This window comes from Heterocephalus glaber, unplaced genomic scaffold (assembly GCF_053883595.1).
Source record: "Heterocephalus glaber isolate CG9 unplaced genomic scaffold, H.glaber_assembly_v1.0 deba00001461, whole genome shotgun sequence".
NCBI classification, from domain to species: Eukaryota; Metazoa; Chordata; class Mammalia; order Rodentia; family Bathyergidae; genus Heterocephalus; species Heterocephalus glaber.
In genome coordinates, this window is record NW_028258308.1 from 13,716,409 (window position 1) to 13,728,393 (window position 11,985).

Genomic DNA, 11,985 nt, shown 5'->3' on the forward strand with positions numbered 1-11,985 from the left:
TATCAAGCAGGTTAATTTGCCAATTGTATTGTTCACATCCATACGTTATTGAACTTTTTGACCTACTTCTACATATTATTTTGAGGTGTGTTAAAATTTCTAGTGAAATAGTACATTTTCTTTTTTTAATCTAAACTTTTCAGGATATACTGGGATAAATTATATGTGCTACCTAAGGTTTGATCAATACGTTTACTTTATTTTGCCTGGATATAAAAATGGCCAGAAATATGGATCTATACTAATATTTGAGCAGAGGCTCATTGATTTACCAGAGAACATTTTTTAAAGAATATGATTTAAGAACTGGACACTAAGACATTAGGAAGAAGTATACGGATGGACTTTTAAGAATGGAGACATATCAACTACTTGTTCACAATTGAAGGTTTAGCCAAAAGAGTCCACTGAAGAGAATGCTGACCATAATCAGAAAGAAAAGTTCATCTATTTTAGGGCAACATGGAGTAATCCTGGTCAGAGCTCTATCACTAATGCTCAACACCTAATTTGTACATATACTATTGAGCTTCTTCTTTTGGGGGGGTGGGGGGCTGGGGATCAAACTCGGGACCTTGTGCTTGCAAGGCAGGTGGCAGAAACACTGAGCTAAATCTCGGCCCACTATTGAGCTTCTGATAAAAACTGTTGACCAGTGGAAGTGAGGGATATAGAAAATCACTTTGCTCTCACCATCACTGGGTAGGTAGTAATTTGCACCCATTGACTTAGACATATTTTTCCTTACATGTATTTATCTATCTTGCTGGAAATTTCTCTGCCAGTGCTACCATTTGTATACTGATATAGTGCCTGATTTAAACTTTTGATATACTATAAATACCATTTTTAACCAAGGAACTCATTTCATAAAAATAATGATGAATTAGCCCTCACAGAGTGCACTGAATTTTCTTCATACCTCACCCAATTCTGTCAGAGTTATTAAAATTTAAGAGTACCTTAGAAACATAATATTATGTCTTATGTCACCAGCTAAAAGACAGAAACTCTCTACTCTAGATAGTTCTTCTGGACACGAACTTGCTGCCAGGTGATATCATCCATGCCATGAACCAAAGTGAATTAGTATATTCAGTTTTGCCTAAGGTTAAATAACCATGCTAGCTGATAAAAGTAGGAATCATTCCTATGACTATTGTCCTCATCATCTGTTGAAAATCTTTCTGTCTGCTTTTAAACTTTATACTCTGAATTTGCAAATGGAAAGGCTTTTCCCAGTAGAAACAACTGTCTTCATGCTGTTGTTAAGTTTGGCATCTAGTTGTAAGCACTTGGATCATAGAGCACAGAGAGGTAAACTGGGCATATGACGGATCCTGTTTTATAGAAAGGAAATATAGGTGCCGCTATAAAATTGGGGCAGAGCAAACCATCATGGAATCTTAGGAAGTCTTCTGGGTGCTTCCAGCAGTAGAAATTGATGGAAGGCTACAACAACTTATTGTAGTAGTGCCACTAATAGCACAGAACCTTCAGCAATGATTAGTTTATAACACTGAGTAAAGGACTCTTTACTGAGTTAAAAATAATCTCAAAATCCACCAGAAAATTACTGGACAAAATTTATCTGAATTGTAGATGGGAGTTATTGTATTTGGGAATTTTAAACAAGTGAGTGACATTGAGCATGGTCTATTCTAGAAAATATAGAATTGGTTATTTTTATTTTTATGAGTTTGCTGTAATCGGCATTCTTTACTAATGAAAATGATGCTAAAATATATCTTGATTTGCCCTGTCAAGTTTAGATTGATATAACTGATAATGAAAGAATATAAACCAAATATTATATGTCTTTGGGAGTATTTTTTTTTTTTTTAGTACCAGGGCTTTCGGAGCATTTTAATTGTTCATTAAAATATTCTATTTAAGCCTTCTGAAAATCTCCACAAACTTCTTTAAAGCAATCCATGAGAAATAGTTCTTTTATATTTATAATTTTATCCTGGAATTGGTATTTTGAAATTGATAATTACTTCAAAGATGATTCAGATTTGCACTATAGAAAGTTTACATAAGTGTGAGCATTTTCATATGTAGAAGTTTGCTAAATCATTGGAGTCAACTCCCAAAATAATGAACAGACAATTTAAAAGGATGAATTTATATTCTCAAATTTTCATTAATGTTCATTAAGGTACCAGTTATAGGCCTATTAGAGAAGAGAATAAAAAGACAGAGAACGGGGCCGGGGATTTAGCTCAGTGGTTCTGCCGTCTGCCTTGCAAGCTCAAGGACCTGAGTTCGATCCCTGGTACCAAAAAAAAAAGACATAGAACTATAATTTAAAAGTACCTCACTGCATGTATAAAATCTCTTTGAATGCTCATTTTATTTTAAAAGATCATACACATTTTATATTTAACCCATAGTGCTGATGCATTTATTTTAATATAAAACATTTTAAATTGCCTTCTACTGAGTAAAATAAGCTCCCTAGGAATTTATGCCATGTTTACTGTACAACTTTGCATATTCCTTGGAACATAGCCATCTACTACACTAGTGCTTTTAAAAAGTTCTATAATTATAGGAAAATAAAAATATACATTTTCTTCATGATATAAGGAATTTCATGACGAGAAAATGATTATCTGAGAAGCATAGAGTCCTGAACTCATTGAAGCTAAGAGAGCAAATGCTGTCATTTTTATGCACTGAACATGGATAGGTGTAATACATACAATATTTAATATTAAATCAAAGGACTAAGTCTCCATATAATGACTGTGGTAAATCTATAGTTACTTTAATGATATTATGGCAGTTTACATTGCTGAGTAGATCATGAATTGCAAACAATTAAAGGTACCTACTGATATTAAAAAGGAATTATGTTCCATGGAGTAACTTCTCCATTTCCATTTGTAATGTGCCGTAATTATTACATGTACTCAAAAGTGTCCCACTGATTCCTATGTTGCTTTTGTACCTGGATCTCACCTCTCCTTTGCCGGTAAAACTTCCTCATATTCAGGTTTTAGTTTGAAAAAATACTTCCCATGAGAGTTCTTTCCTGACCTTTTCTATATTAATCTTTCTTGACACCCTATATTACACCCCTCTATCAGTTTTTCACAAAAGATTTTAAACGCTAAGAGGATCAACCTCTGTTGTTCATGATTTCTTTTTGTACTGTCTTGGTTATTTAGGACCACACTTGTCACTTGTTAGCAACTCAATCAATATTTTAAATTAGTGAATTATATTGAGCATTAATGTACAACATGAATCACACCAACAGCAGGACAAGCAGTTTCATAATGTAACAAAACAATGAAAATAAAAGGGAGGGGGGCAGAGCCCCCAGGACTGAGCCCAGCTCTGTCTGGCTGGCTACACCTACTTGTGACCAAGAGCTGGTAAAGAACCCCCCAAGCACACCCAACAGCCGCCCATAGAGCCACTCGGGCATATGCAACAACAGAACACACACACACACACACCCTGCCGCCTCTGGCCTCTTGGCTGTGCAGCTACCTGGTTCCACATGACAGAGGCACAGGGGAACATAAAAGCCATTGTCCTGAGCTGAAGAAGCGAACAAGAGAGAGAGGGCCTCGCTCAGGCTCCCTGATGAAAACTGTAGCCCAGTGGAAAAGTGAAGAGAATCTCTATAATAAAGGCACACCAGACCACCGTGCTTGGAATGTTAGAGGGATCATCACATCCCATCAGAACCTGGACTATCTTCAGGGGAAAGGCAGCTGGAACCTGCAATAGATCCTTGCACAGTTCAACCCTGCAGGAGGACAGGGAGCTCAACTTGGGACTTGCAGCCAGAAATCTGCCTGAATCTCACAAGTCTGTGACTGGCTTACTAAGACTCATTGACTTATGAACTGCACACTGCTGCCCATGTTGTCTATTGTGACAGAAGAGACATACCCTGAAGGAGTTCCATCATTATTATCTTTTATTTGTTATTTTCAAAATTACCACTATTTTTTGCTCTTATTTTTAATTTTTTCCTTCTTTTTCTACACTTTTAAAATTTTTATTTTTCTCTTTCTTCTTTGTTTTCTCTTTTCTTTCTCTCTCTCTCTCTCCCTCATGCCCTTGTTGTCCCACATTGTTCCTCATCTCACTTTGTGTTCCTATACTGGCCCTAATTCATATTTCTTCTTTATTTTTCTTTTCTTCTCTTTCCTTCTCTAACCTGTGTCCTCTGGTCTCACTGCCCACCTATCCTTCTACATACCCATCCCTCCTTCCCCAACTCCTCCTAACTCCCTATTCCAAAGAGTAAAGTTGTTATATTGAAGAGTTTATTCACTATAAATATATGTTGGATTGGTCTTGATTTTGATTTAACTCACACAGTTAAAAGTGATAGATTAATAACTACCACAAATTATCATTTTCTAAGAGGTACTTGATGCTATTGTGTTGCTAATTGTATCACATGGGCTAAGGTGTTGTGATTTATCTAATGAGTTGTCCTTCCCAGTATAATGAAAATGAGACAGCCTCAGAGCCATTAGAGACTCAAAACCTAAAGACCAGCTATATCTGGAAGACATCTCTATATCTATACCAGCTATATCTGGAAATAATCATTCCATAAGGGTTCTAAATACATCAACAAAGATAGTTAAATAAGCAACTTTGAAGTATCAACCCAGGAACTAAACCAAGGACAGTACCAAAAACAAAAATGAGAAGACATTTAAGCAAGGCACAAACTCAAACTTCCACCCCAAAAAAGGTAAATTCTGGGGGAAAGGAGGTGGAAAAGTTAATAATCAACCACCTGGACACCCTGAACTGATAGCACAGGAAATAACAAAACAGATGAATGGGGCTCTAGAAAAATTCAAAACAGAAATAATCTCCCAGATAGCTACAGAGATGGTGAACAGAGTAAAAGACATGATCAGAGGCTCTAGAACAGAAACAGATAAAAAAATAGATGCGCTCAGAGATATGCTGGAAGCCATGAATGCACAGCATAAGAAAGAAATGGAAACCACGATCGCCCAACATAAGAGAGAAATGGAATCCACGAAACAGATTCAAACATATATTCAGGAGATTAAAAACTCCATTAAAAGCATGCAGAACAGATTAAGGAAATCTGAAGATAGAGTATCAGATACAGAAGACAGGATTGCGGTGAAAGACCAAGAAAACAGATTTTTTAAAAATAGTAAGGGACCATGGGAAATCAATCCAGCAGGTGCTAGATGATGCAAAGAAGAAAAACATAAGACAGATAGGAGTCCACGAAAAAAACAGGAGAAAGTACAATTGACATAGAAAAACTGTTCATGGAAGTAATAGAAAACTTCCCAGACAGAGGTGGAGAATTGGACATACCGATAAGTGAGGCATATAGAACTCCACCCAGCCATGATCAAAAGAAATCTACACCTAGACATATAATAGTCAAGATCCCAGAAACCCAACAGAAGTACAAAATCCAATAGGCAGTTAGAGAAAGAAACAAATCACCTATAAAGGAAAGCCCATCAGAATCACAGCAGACTTCTCAACACAAACCCTCAAATCAAGGAGAGCCTGGAGTGAAGTATTTAAAGCCCTAAAAGAAAATAACTTCCAACCTAGTCTGTTGTATCCTGCAAAATAATCTTTCAAAATCGATGAGGAAATTAGATACTTCCACCACAAGGAACACCTAGAAATTTCATGAACACCAAACCAGTACTCCAAACAATTCTAAGCAATATCCTAGAAAAAGAAAATGAAGGTCACAACTCCATGAGGCCCCAAAAAGGGAAGCCACCAGGCAGGGTAAGGCACTAAGGGAAAGGGGGAAAAAATAAGACATTAAAGAGCCAACAACAATAAAACATCATGACAAGGATGAGTCAATATCTATCAATTATAGCTATCAATGTTAATGGCCTCAATTCACCAATCAAAAGAAATAGAGTGACAGAATGGATTAAGAAGCAAAACTCAGCAATGTGCTGTATAAAAGAAACACACCTAACTCAAAAGTAAATTCATAGACTGAAAGTAAAAGGATGGGAAACAGTTATCAACACAACAGGAACCCAGAAAAAAGCAGGCATAACAATCTTATTTGCAGACAAAGTAGATTTCAAACCAAAACTAATTGAGAGACAAAGATGGTCACTACATCCTTGTGAAGGGAACAATCCAAGAGGAAGAGATGACAATCCTAAATATATATGCACCGAATATGAATGCTCCCAACTATACAAAACAAATATTAATGGACATGAAAAATCAAATAAGCACTAATACAATTGTAGTGGGGGACCTCAATACCCCACTATCACAAATAGACAGATAATTTAGACAAAAAGTTAACAATGAAATTCTAACAATGAACTGAACCAAGCTATTGAACGAATGGACTTAATTGATGTGTACAGAGTGTTCCACCCCACAAAATCAGAATACACATTCTTTTCAGCTGAACACGGGTCATTCTCCAAAATAGAGCACATGTTAGCTCATAGGACATGTCTAAGTGAATGTAAAAGAATTGAAGTTACCCCCTGTATGTTATCAGACCATAGTGCAATAAAATTGGAGATCAATGACATAAGAAACCACAAAACTCCCACAAACACATGGAAATTAAATAACACCCTCCTGAACAACCAGTGAGTCACAGAGGAAATTAAAGAAGAAATTAGACAGTTTCTGCAAGTAAATAATAATACCAGTACAACATACAGAAATCTATGGGACACAATGAAAGCAGTTCTACATGGGAAATTCATAGCAGTGAATGCCCATATTAGGAAAACAGAGAGAACTCAAATAAATAACCTAATGCAGAACCTCAAGCTCCAAGAAAAAGAAGAGCATAACAAAACCAGAGCTTGTACAAGAAAGGAAAATTTAAAGATCCAAGCAGAAATCAATGCAATGGAGACTAAGAGAATGATACAAAAAAATTAATGAATGAGAGTTGGTTTTTCAAAGGAATAAATAAAATCAATAAACTTTTAGCCAACCTTATCAAAAAAAGGAAAGAAAAGGCTCCAATCCATGCAATTAAGAATGAAAAATGTGAAGTCACAACAGACCCAGCAGAAATCCAGAGGATCATCAATGCCTACTTTGAGAACCTGTACTCTAATAAAATGGAAAACACGGAAGAATTGGACAGATTTCTAGATACATACAAATTGCCAAAGTTAAATGAAGAAGACATAGAAATTCTAAACACCCCAATTACAATGAATGAAATTGAAAATGTAATAGAAAATTAACCAACAAAGAAAACCCCAGGTCCTGATGGCTTCACTGTTGAATTCTACAAGAAATTTAAAGAACTATCACCATTACTCTTTAAACTCATCAAGGAAATTGAAAGGGAAGCAAGGCTTCCAAATTCATTCCTGGAAGCAAATGTTACTTTGATTCCAAAACCAGGGAAAAACACAGCCAAAAAGAGAACTACAGACTAATCTCCCTAATGAACATAGATGGAAAAATCCTCAACAAGATACTGGCAAACAGAATACAGAGGGTCATCAAGAAGATCATACACCCTGACCAAATCAGATTTATCTCAGGGATGCAAGGATGGTTCACCATTCATAAACCAATAAATGTAATATACTACATTAACCAAGTCAAGGAAAAGAACCATATGACCATCTCAATAGATCCAGAACAGGCATTTGACAAAATCCAGCAGCCATTCATGATAAAAACGCTACAGAAAATTGGAATAGAAAGTCTTTTATCTCAACCTGATTAAGGCTATCTATGAAAAAACAACAGCCAACATCATACTAAATGGTCGAAAACTCTAAACATTCACGCTAAAATCAGGAACAAGACAAGGATGCTCACTATCACCACTCCTGTTCAGTATGGTTTTGGAAACATTAGCCACAACAATTAGAAAAGAGAAAAAAATAAAAGGAATAAAGATAGGAAAGGAAGAAGTTAACCTGTCATTATTTGCTGATGATATGATACTTTACATAGAAGACCCAAAAACTTGATCAAAAGTCTTCTAGTCCTAATTGACAGATTCAGTAGAGTAGCTGGATATAAGGTCAACACTTAAATTACAATAGCCTTCTTATACACAAATAGCAGACTCATTGAGAGAAAAATTGGGGAAGCAATTCCTTTCACAATAACACTGAAAAAAATGTAATATCTAGGAATCAACCTAATAAGGGAAGCAGAAGACCTTTACACTGAAAACTGCAGCACCCTGAAAAAGGAGATCGAGGAGGATATAAAAAAATGGAAAGACATCCCTTGTTCCTTGGTAGGAAGAACCAATATAGTGAAAATAGCCATACTTTCAAAACTACTGTATAGATTTAACACAATGCCAATTGAAATTCCAACAATATACTTCATAGAACTAGAGAAAACTATCCAAAAATTCATTTGAAACCAGAAGAGACCTAGAATAGCAAAAGCAATTCTGGGCAACAGAGACATGGCTGGGGGTATCCCCCAACTTGAAACTACTACAAAGCTACTGTGATAAAAACAGCATGTACTGGCAAAGAAACAGACCTGGTGATTAGTGGAATAGATTAGAAGATGCAGAAACAACTCCAGACATACTCAGCCACTTCATCTTTGACAAAGGAGCCAACCACCATCATTGGAGGAAAGATAGCCTATTTAATAAATGGTGTTGGAAAAACTGGATTTCAACCTGCCAAAGATTGAAACTAGACCCATACCTATCACCATGCACTAAACTAAGATCGAAGTGGATTAAAGTTCTAAATATTAAAACAGAAACACTAAATTTGCTGAAAGATAAATTAGGTAGAACTCTTGCAGGCATTGGCATAGGTAAAGACTTTAGGAACAAAACCTCAGTAGCATGGGAACTAGCACAAAGAATCAACAACTGGGATCTCATTTTATTAAAAAGCTTCTGCACTGTAAAAGAAACCAGCAGCAGAGCTAAGAGACAACCTACAATGTGGGAAAAAATTTTAGCAGCTGTACCTCAGACAAAGGTCTACTATTTAGAATATAGAAAGAATTGAAAAAAATCAGACCCCCAAATTCAAAGACCCAATTCAAAAATGGACATCTGAAATGAACAGACATTTCTCAGACAAAGAAGTAAAAGCAGCAAATAAATATATCAGAAAATGTTAACATCACTGGTCATTGGAGAGATGCAAATGAAAAAAATGCTGAGATTCCACTTCAACCCAGCAAGAATGGCTGCTATCAAGAAATCAACCAATAACAAATGCTGGTGGGGGTGTGGAGAGAAAGGAACTCTTCTCCATTGTTGTTGGGAATGCAAACTGGTGCAACCACTGTGGAAATCAGTATGGAAATACCTCAAAGAACTAGGGCTAGAGGTCCCATTTGACCCACTATTTCCCTGCTGGGTATCTTCCCCAAAGAATTAAAAGAATCATACCACAGTGATATATGTGCACTCATGTTTATAGTGGTGCAGTTTGTGATAGCCAAGGCATGAAAACAGCCCATGTGCCCATCAACTGGAAACTCAATAAAGAAGATGTGGTTTTTTATAAAATGGAATACTACTCAGCCATAAAGAATGAAAAACTAGAGTCATTTATAGCTAAATGGATGCATATTGAGGCCATACTCTTAAGTGAAATAAATAGGACACATATGTGTAAATACCGAGTAGTTTCTCTAGTGTGAGAAACTGAAAGTGTAAATAAGGATTAAAATGATTAAAATGAATAATTGATAATTTGAAATAGGAAAAGGTCCAAAGGTGTAGGGGTGGTGGGAGGGAAAGGGGAAAGGAAAGAAGGGACAGGAAAAATTATGAGAAAAGAAAAAAAAGGAAATGAAATCTATGTAAGTAGGGAAGGGTGGAGGGTGTGTAGGGCACACAGGTAATGGGGAAAAATAAGAACTAAGACACATCATGTACAGGTACAAGCACACAATTATAAATGTAAATATATTGTATACCTAAAATGTACCAATAAACTCAATGAAGAAAAAAAATGTAATCTTAGAATAAAATGAATTCTGTGTAACAGAAGTCTTACAGGGATTTTCTCCTTTATTTATGTTGTTGCATAAAAATGAAAGCCTCTATATTTTGCCTTGTCACTTTCTGTTCTACTAAACCTTTTGATCATTTTTTTCCTTCTTGTCATAAAATGAAGCTTCAATCTTCCTAGAATTATTTTATTCCAAAATATTTATTAAATTGCCATGATAGAAAATAGCAACTGCTTCTTAAGAATTGAATGATGAACCACTTTTCCTGTTATTTTATTTACTTTGTACCTCCTAGGTTATGCTGCTATAATTGTTTTGCAAGGTAAATACAATGAAGTTAATGGTCTCACAACACAGAGAAGGCTAGGTTCCAAGACTACTTCATGGTACATTGCCTTGGTCTATACCATAAATTTTTGTAAAAATCACACTAGACATACTGTCCCTCTGGTATGATTTGATGAATTTTTGTCTAGATATTAGAATCAATACAAAACATTGTGCTTGTTGTAATAGTTTCAATTTCTAATAATGAGCATTGCATGCAGAGAATATGTGTGCTAAATTTTACCTTCATTTTTGTTGTGGTATAATTGTCATATAATCAACTAAGCAAATTAATCACACAGAGTTTGCTAAGCCTGGCACAATTTGGTATGTGGATATTTTGAAACTCTACACTTACTACTATCGAGATAATGCATATACCTATCACTCCTCAAAATTTTCAGTGCACTTTCTCCCTTCTTTGCCTTTTCTAGGTAATCAGATCTGATTTGTATGAGTATAAAGTACTTTGGTTTTTAGAGAATTATATAAAATGATTTATATAATCTGTACTCTTTTTTTTTCTTTCACTCATTGGTAGAACTTCGGGGTTAATGCATACTTTTATGTATTGATAGTCCATCTTTTCTATAACTTAGTTTTATTACACTTTTTCTTTTACCTTCTGCATTCAATTTTGGAGAGTTTCTACCATTCTCCTTTTATGTTCATTAATGTTTTCAATATCTAATCCCCTGTTACCTTAATCCAAGGCTCTGTTCATCTCAGACAGTGTAGTTTTGAATCTCTAAAATTTCATTTTGAGTCTTTAAAAATTATGTTGTATACATATACCTTTCAAACATGTAGAATAACTTATAATAACTATTGCATGCTCTTCTCTACTAATCCTAAATCTGTGTTACTTGGTTTGATTTTTGATTCATTGACTTTTCTCAGTATGGATCCTTTATTTCTTTTTTCATGTATAACCTGTGTGTTATGTTAGATGCCTGATATTGTAAGTTTTATCTTGATGTTGGTGAATATTTTATGTTCATATAACTAAAACTGAGCTTTTATTTTTCCTGGGATATATTTATGTTAGCTGCAAATAATCTAATTCTTATCAAACTTTCTTTTAGTTTCATTTCATGGGATCCAATCAATCCTCTTTTCCTTCTGTGCTCAATTTTCACCCACTACTGAGATAAAAACCAGTCTGATCATTGTACAAGTGCACCACAGTTAGGAAGATTTTTTAGTATGACTAATGGGGGTTAGCACTGTTCCCAGCCCAGTTTAACTGCCTGGTGCTGTTGTCCCCAATTTTTTCATTCTTTTCCAGTGTTTTCCTCACATGCCATTGTTGACTAAGACTCAGCTTAAGATCCTCTGTAAATCCCAATGCTTTCTGTGTGTGTAGCTCTAATCTCTCTGATGCATAGTTGTATACTATAAACTCCAGCTCTCTTGGTTTCCCTGGATTCTCAACTTCAGGACACATCAGACTTTGTCTAAGTTTTGCCCTGATCACAGGCTAATACCTTTCTGACAGAAGTAGTCTGTGTAATCATAGGGATCCCTTCTTTTGTTTCCTATGTCCCAGGAATCAATATTCTTCTTTGCCTGACTATATGCTTTAACATCATTCTTTCATATACTTTGGCAGTTTGCTCTGGGTTGTTTCAAGCAGAAGGGTAATTCAAGTAGATACTTTATAGCCTGCAGTTGGAGAGAGAGTTCCAGGATACAGAT